This window comes from Poromitra crassiceps (genome assembly GCF_964638095.1).
Source record: "Poromitra crassiceps genome assembly, chromosome: 17".
NCBI lineage: Eukaryota > Metazoa > Chordata > Actinopteri > Beryciformes > Melamphaidae > Poromitra > Poromitra crassiceps.
Genome location: NC_139635.1, coordinates 33,872,755 through 33,881,333, shown reverse-complemented (window position 1 = coordinate 33,881,333; position 8,579 = coordinate 33,872,755). Strand labels below are relative to the sequence as shown.

Sequence of the window (8,579 nt, the reverse complement as noted above, 5' to 3'; positions counted from 1 at the left end):
AAGGTAGGCTAGAAAACTACTTCCCCAAGTGGGTTCACCACAGTCTACCAGTGGTTCCCAACCTTTTTTGTCTTATGTACCCCTTGAGCTGTTTTTCCATGACAATAGTACCCCTCACTCATGCGTGTTGATGATTACATACAAGTAAATCTATACAAAATATATGTTTCACTGAACTGCCGGTGTTTGGGCTTTTTAGTTGTTTTTTTTGCCATTATCAGTAGCAGAACAGTGTAGCAGTTGACACTTAAAAGCAGAACTAGTTGCGGCACACACATCACATTTTAACAATGGGCTTATGAAATGACTTGGAATATATATATTTATTTATCATTTTGGAAGTAAATTGTATTCCCCAATCATTCAAAGTACCCCCTGCAAGCTGCTCAAGTACCGCTAGGGGTACACGTACCCCTGGTTGGGAATCACTGGTCTAGACTGCTCTCTCAGGTTCTCAGGTTCTCAGGCTCTATCCGCTTCGCTCAGAGACTGAGAACCTTCCCCCACCTCGAATTGTTAAAAGTGGGTGGATACAATTTCAGAGTTAGAAAAAACATTGCATCGCAGAACCAACCTAACCACAGTCAGGCTTTTCTTAACTGTTAACTGATCGTCACAAGATAAAGATATCTTACCCTGTACTGTAAACGGGTGATACATTGTTTTCACAACTTAAAAGTGCTTAGAAGGAACTGTTCGAGTTGATGCTTGTGGAAAGGTTTTCTCTTTGAACTGGACGTGCAGTTTGTGATGCTTATAACAATCATAATAACGAATAGCCTAAGCATTGCAATATATTCGGTGGGCCACGCTATCTGATGACGGTCTGAAAAAATAAATACAGAGCAAAAATAATTTGTTGGCTTAAACAACTGAGTTGGTTAGTTTTTACACCAACTTTGCCGGCTGGCGGTGTTCGGACCAATCACAGTGCTTAAAAACATGAGGTCCACCCAACCGGCAAGCCGGGCACAGTTTAGTCTGAGTCATGGATCTGACAGATTGTGTTGTGTCTGTGAAATAATCAACAAGGATGGCTGGTGTCCGGCCGATTGTGGTGGGCTGGTCTGGACTAAAGTCCAGCATCCAATTGTGCTGCTGCTTTCACCTTCTGCAGGTCCCACTGTCACATCAACTCACCTGAAGTGACTGCTTGCTACACTTATTGAACTTGCATGAATCTGAATCTGAATCTGAATCAAATCCTGGATGGACATGAACCTTTTAAATCTCAATGAAAATAAGACTGAGATCATTATGTTTGGGCGTGACCCATCAGATTATCCTGCTGGCTTTCTGGGCCCCTTCACTCCAAACATCAGTTCCTCTGTCAAACATCTCAGTGTGACTTTTGACAGCGCCTTTAAATTTGATAAACAGGTTAGCTCTGTTATAACTAGAACGACCGCAACGCGGACTTATGCCTCCGCCATTAGTTCATTCTGGAGTCCAAATCGCCATTTGAGGCAAATTGGAAGAGATTCCGTCAAGGCGCTCCTGTGATGTTGCGTTACAGAGCTTGGAAATTGGGTGTGTGAGAGGTCACAGTGACCTTGAACTTTGACCACCAAAATGTAATCAGTTCATCCTTGAGTCCAAGTCGATGTTTGAGACAAGTTTGATTAAATTCCGTCAAGGCATTCCTGAGATATCGCGTTAACAAGCTTGAAAATGGCGTTGGAGAGCTCACCTTGACCTTTGACCTTTGACCACCAAAATCTAATCAGTTCATCCTTGACTCCAAGTCGATGTTTGAGACAAGTTTGATTAAATTCCGTCAAGGCATTCCTGAGATATCGCGTTAACAAGCTTGAAAATGGCGTTCGAGAGGTCACAGTGACCTTGACCTTTGACCACCAAAATCTAATCAGATCATCCTTGAGTCTAAGTCGATGTTTGAGGCAAATTTGATGAAATTCCGTCCAGGCGTTCCTCAGATATCGCGTTAACAAGCTTGAAAATGGCGTTCGAGAGGTCAAAGTGACCTTGACCTTTGACCTTTGACCACCAAAATCTAATCAAATCATCCTTGAGTCTAAGTCAATGTTTGAGGCAAATTTGATGAAATTCCGTCCAGGCGTTCCTCAGATATCGCGTTAACAAGCTTGAAAATGGCGTTCGAGAGGTCACAGTGACCTTGACCTTTGACCTTTGACCACCAAAATCTAATCAGATCATCCTTGAGTCTAAGTCGATGTTTGAGGCAAATTTGATGAAATTCCGTCCAGGCGTTCCTCAGATATCGCGTTAACAAGCTTGAAAATGGCGTTCGAGAGGTCACAGTGACCTTGACCTTTGACCTTTGACCACCAAAATCTAATCAGATCATCCTTGAGTCTAAGTCGATGTTTGAGGCAAATTTGATGAAATTCCGTCCAGGCGTTCCTCAGATATCGCGTTAACAAACATTGTACGGACGGACGGACAGCCGTACGTACGTACGGACGGACAACCCGGATCCATAATGCCTCCGGCCTGGCTATCGCCGGTGGAGGCATAAAAACGAGCTTTCAGTCAGGACCACTTTAATAAAGCTTTTATTGATAGTTGCACATGAAGTTCTATTTGACGGTATGGCTCTGTTCTGGAGGCTCCCTGCTCTTCCATGAGCAGCCTGGAAAGCCTTGAGGCAGGGAGGGCAGCAAAAGACCCCCAGGTACAGAACAGAGGAAGCAACAATGACAACAGAAATTACATGTTTAAGTCAGACAGCATGAAAGGAGGAGCTGGGGAGGAGGTGGGTTGCAAACGGCTTGCAGAGAAAGCAGCAATGTTAGGCAGGCAGACTGAAGCAAATTTAAAGAGGGCGCCCTGTTTGAGTTGAGCCAATTGAATGCGTCAGCTGGCACCTCAGTATCTAGCTGAACTCCTGCACTTTCATGCCCCTGCTCGAGCACTGAGATCAGGAACTCAGGTTGAGCTGGACACCCGGAAATCTCTTGTATTGTGATGTATAATTTATGATATGTTTTTCATGTGCTGCATTGCATTTATTGTATTTGCCTTTTTCTTATTGACCTGTACAGCACTTCGGTCAACTTTGGTTGTTTTTAATGTGCTTTATAAATCAAGTTTGAGTTAAGAGTTGGGTTGAAGTTTCTCGCTTCGATATCCCACTGTCTTTAGTTAAAGTATGGAGTAGGAAGAAGTCACTCTGTGACCTAGCAGATCAAATCAGACAAAGTAAGGTCTTGAAGGGACATTGAGAAATATCCTACTATTTTGAACAACACATTTAGCTAATGTTTTATACAGTATAAGATAGAGGGAGGTCGATCTCTGACTAATGAAATGACAGATTGTATGACGTAGGCTATCTACTGCACATTGGATAATGTGATTTTGAGAATGATTGTTCAGTTGGTTGTGATGCTGAAACCAGCTCAGGTGTATTGGTAGTATTAATAAACTCTCATCACCATGGAAGGTGGACTAGAGGACCTCGGCTCCAATCTGTTACTGTCTGACATTATATTCTTTGAACAATTCAGGTCACAGGAAATGGTTAAATTGTTGGGTCGTCATGACCATGTTCACTCTGAGACAAAAATGAAAAAAGGGGAAACTCATATCTTGATTGATTGACATTACATTACGTCATTTACGTCATTACATACATAGACAATACATACATAGACACCCCATTATCAAAAGGATAAAAACGCAATAAAGCTAGAAGCTTATTTCCATTCCATTTTACTAATCTGTCATCATCACACCAAATATGGGAGACAGACAACACCTTGCATTTAGCAGCATCTTATATTCACAGCCAGAGTTAGCAACCACAATGCAGCTAAACTGTAGCTGTAAGTAACGACACTGAGGTGAGATCAAGCTGATCTGAGCAACGTGCAAGCAGCAGCTTCCCCTTTGTTTTCACTCTGCTGTTTCCCTTCTTTTTTATAGAACATACAGTATATATATATATATATATATATATATATATATATATATATATATATATATATGCATGTATGCATGTATATGTGTATATATATATACAGTATATATATATATATATATATATATATATATATATATATATATATATATATATATATATATATATATATATATATATATATATATATAAATAAAACGTTACCTTTCACCTCATTATTACAGAGGGCAGTTACACAAGAAAGTTAGGGAGAGAGAGGGAATGTTATGCGGCAAAGGGCCACGGGTCGGATTCTAACCCGGGCCAGCTGCGAGAAGCCAGCCTTGTGGTACCAGGTGGGGCGCCCCAGAAGTAAATTATATTTGTGACTGATCATTTAGGCTACCCCAGTAAATGTTGACATCAGTATTTTAGAATAGCATCAAGAAAGACTAAACGACTTTGCATTCACAAAGCAACACTGTAGGCTAACAGATAATCTGTATAATCGACAGAGGAACTTGCTTGCAGAAAGGAAGTTATTGTTGCAGATTTTTGTCATCTTGGTTCATCTGTCTGTTTTCGGTTCTTCAGTCTTGGTTCTTTCACTGATAAAGAAACAGACCAGACAAGTTACTGAGATCTTCATATCCATCTTCCAATTACCAGTATTAAGGATTAATTTCTCTTGAAATAATTAGTAACAAATCGATCGATCGACCAATCAATTGATTGATTGTTTGATTGATTGTAGAATACTTCTTTAACATAATGTAGTATTAGCATACATGTTTAGGTTAACATAAACAAACATAGCTAAAGTTTGTCCAGCATCAGTCAAACCCTGTACCATGAATACAGTGAATTAATAAACAATCATAACAACACCAACATAGAATCACTTCCCCTCCTCAACATCACACTGACTCCATGTGAATTCCTGAAACAGCTGAGAGACTTTTTATTATCCTACTGCTCGAGTGCACTAATGAATTGGACTGTTTTCATTATGGTGGGGGTTTTTTTTTAGATGGAAGCTCTTCTTGGGTTCATGAGCTCTGAATGAATAACAAGAGCGTCAAGAGTGACTTACCAGTGGTCACTTTTCAACCAATAGCGCTCAGGCATCCTGGCTTCCCTTTTACCTGAACTTTTTTTTCTGGGATTCTGATAAGGTGTGTGAAGAGAGAGAGAAGAGAGAGAGAGAAGAGAAGAGAGAGAGAGAGAGAGAGAGAGAGAGAGAGAGAGAGAGAGAGAGATGTTCATTAGAAAAATTAACACTGTTGTAGAGTTTTACAGAACTATTAGCCTATGTGCGCTAAAATGTAGCATAACCAGCAAGCAAGACAAGAAGCTGGCTGCAGTCTGAGAGAGAATTGTCAACAATTATGCCTATTGGTCAATAACAGGTATAATGACAATAACAGAATGAGGACAGATATTAACACTGTAGAGCGTTTACAACATTTTAAAATAAAACAACTATTCTTGGTTTAGGCTCCACTACAAAATATGGATGACAAATATGTTATCATCTCATGTTGTTGACCAACAAAAAATGTTGTTAATTGGTCAATAGGCAAATACTTCTGCTTGAAAATATTGGTATTGACTGGTTACAATGACATTCATTTCTGTATAATAAAAACAACAACAACATGTTATTGTATTTGGGTTCATGATTTATGTTCACAAGAGATTTCCTCTTACTTACAGTTGATGACTGATGGTTTGGCCTGCAGAATCTGGACATGTCACACCCTCCATCTTAGTACTTGAATTCGGATTCAGAGGGTTAGGGGTAGGGGTAGGGGAAGGTGTGCCCTGACTCAAGTCAGGGTTAGGGTTAGGGTTAGGGTTAGGGGAAGGTGTGCCCTGACTGACGTTTTGGGCTGCAGAATCTGAACCCCCCATCTTAGTACTTGGATTCTGATTGAGAGGGTTAGGGTTAGGGTTAGGGTTCAGTACCTCAACTTTTTGTTCTTGGATTCTGATGAGAGAGAGAGAGAGAGAGAGAGAGAGAGAGAGAGATGTTCATTAGAAAAATTAACGCTGTTGTCAGGGGCACCGCCAGGGATTTTGGGCCCCATGACAGGACATAGTATGGGCCCCACTGATGCCGGCGTCCGAAGGGCGCCGGCCGAAAAATTTGGGCTGTTTGAAGCTGATTTAGAGAATAATATCGCATTTTAAATTATATTAGGATAACACTGTAGTGTTGTCATTATTCAGTCTTAACCATCAATATTTGCTCCTTTTCTCACTCTCATCCCTGTTGAATCATCATACTCTCTCTGCTCTGAATACACCAGAGGGAACAAAGAAACACTATCAACTAATGACTAGAAAGAATATTGATACACATGTGGGCCCCTATCGTTGCATCGGCGCAGTTTCTAGGCCGAGCGGCAGGCGCAGATCAAAGCAGTGGGCGTGGAAAGGCGCACTTGATATCGTCGTGCTGGCGCTAGATGCAGCCCAAAGCATTACAATCACGCCTTTTAGGCGTAAAATTATGCACCGTCATGCTCATTGGATAAGTGCAATAAACGAATCGCACGCTTGCCTTTTTAGCTCCAATTCCAGTGATCCCGCAAAACCAGACGAAAGCCAAACGCTCTGCCCCCCCCCCCTCCCTTCATCCAGCCTGTCTGTCTGCATTATAGGCTATTATTCCATATTATTATGCTTCTCAAAGCAATCTAACTGCAGTTTCAATACTGCAAGCATGTAAATACGCTACACTATAACAAGATCAAAGTGAAAATAATGTTCTATGCATCAGCTAGAAAAATATAGCCTATTAGATTGGTGAAAGTTTGTCCAGAAAGATATCATTTTCTCTCGCCTGCTGCAGGAAGGATGATGCACATAAATATACCCTACATTATGTCAAGTCATTGCATAAATGTGTTTTTATTGTAAAACTAAATGTGAAATAGGGCCAAGTTATTGGAGGGACATCAGAGTATAGCAGATGCCATTAGAAGCGCGTTCCGAAGCGCGTTCCGCTGTTACTTCTCTAAATCACGTTAACTCCACAAGGGGTATATATAGGCTCAAGAGGACATATATGTTTCACATAGGGTGGTGTTTTCATTTCGAAGTTTTATTTGGTCCAATATTGAAATGTTGACAATGGCAGGCTGTGTTACCATTACACATTAATTTAGAACTACCTTTTATATCTATTTTGGCTCATTTGGTGGCTATTTAGTAGCGAAATGAAGAAACACAATGCATGCTGGGAACTCAGAGAGAGAGAGAGAGAAGGGTGACAGAGAAGAAGCAGTGAAGGCAGAGAATAGGCCTGCTTTTCAAAAGTGCAAAGCGCTAAATGTAGGCCAGCTCCCAAGATATAACTAGGCTGGTATTTAGCGCCGACACGCCCACTTTGGGACTGCGCCACGCCCATTCGGCCTAAAGCGCATTTGGCAGCCTAAAGCCTATTGCTATCTTGCCGAAACAGGCGCAAGGCACGTTTTTTTGCGGTTAAGGCCCGTAATAGCGCCGATGGCCTGTGGGAGAATAGAGCCCGTGGAGTCCAACAGGAGAGTGTTTAGCATGAGACTGTTGTGATATCATTATTCAGTCTTAATATCATTATGTTCTCCTTTTCTCATTGGCTGTCATTTGTGGGCTGCTTTTCCTTTCATATAATGGTCATTATGTGGACAAATAAATTGTGTTGATCCTTCTTATTTTTTTTTATTATTATTATTATTACTATTATTATTATTATTATTAGTGGCCGGGCCAGCGAAGCGGCCAGGCCACTTCTTGTATTTGCCTTTATTAGTGGCCGGGCCAGCGAAGCGGCCAGGCCACTTCTTGTATTTGCCTCTTTTTTTCTTCCTCCCGGGAAGTTCGACTTCCCATGGATGAAAACTAACCAAACTTGCACAAAGGTCCAGTCCCATGCCAAACGTCTTTGACACAAATTTGGGGCCAATAGTCCTAACGGTGGCACTGCAGCGACCGTCTAAAGTTTAAAACTTAAAAAATTCATAAAAAATCAGGCATACGTGCTACGGCTTTGCAACTTTCACCGAAATGTGCGCCTAAATGAGGGGAAGCTTTTGTATAATGCAACCTATGGCCAATTATGAAGTCTAAAGACCGCAAAACTGCAAAAACTGCAAAAACGAATTAAACCCTACTCCTCCCACATTTTTTCTTCAAACGACACCAAACTTCAGTATCTGCATCGTTAGACTGTTCTACACAAAAGTATCAAACCAGATTTTCGATCGGTCAAAAATTGAGCCCACAGTGCATCAAAACGTTGAATTCTGGCCCCGTGTATAGCCTAATTACCTTAATTACCTTTGGCAATTAGGTTTTATTTGTGAAAATGTGTGAAAAAGTGCAATATAAAGTGCAACAAAAACAATATAAATGTTAGGCTACTCACTCAAGATTGTAGGATATAAAGTCCAACAGGAGCAAAGTGAATTGTCTCTCTCTGTAGCGATGTGCTCACACTGAATGAGCACGGTGGAGGAGGTCTCTATATTGAGAATAATCTGGCACTGATTGGTCGAGGGTGGGTGCTGTGCTGGCCATGTGCGTGTGTGTGTGTGTGTGTGTGTGTGTGTGTGTGTGTACTGCAGTACAGACACACACACACACACACACACACACACACACACCACCATCATCTTCATCATCATCATCATCCTTTGGCATCATCCAA

At 41.2% G+C, this 8,579-nt stretch overlaps 1 long non-coding RNA gene across 1 annotated transcript; it reads right to left on the bottom strand.

Moving 5' to 3' along the window:
- Nucleotides 1–4,109: 4,109 nt before the first annotated feature.
- LOC310791852 lies at nucleotides 4,110–8,362 on the bottom strand. Its single transcript, XR_014553459.1, has 4 exons — nucleotides 8,298–8,362; nucleotides 5,598–5,873; nucleotides 4,977–5,050; nucleotides 4,110–4,491 (listed from the first exon to the last, which is right to left on the bottom strand). It is a non-coding gene; the product is annotated as an uncharacterized lncRNA (long non-coding RNA).
- Nucleotides 8,363–8,579: the final 217 nt, after the last annotated feature.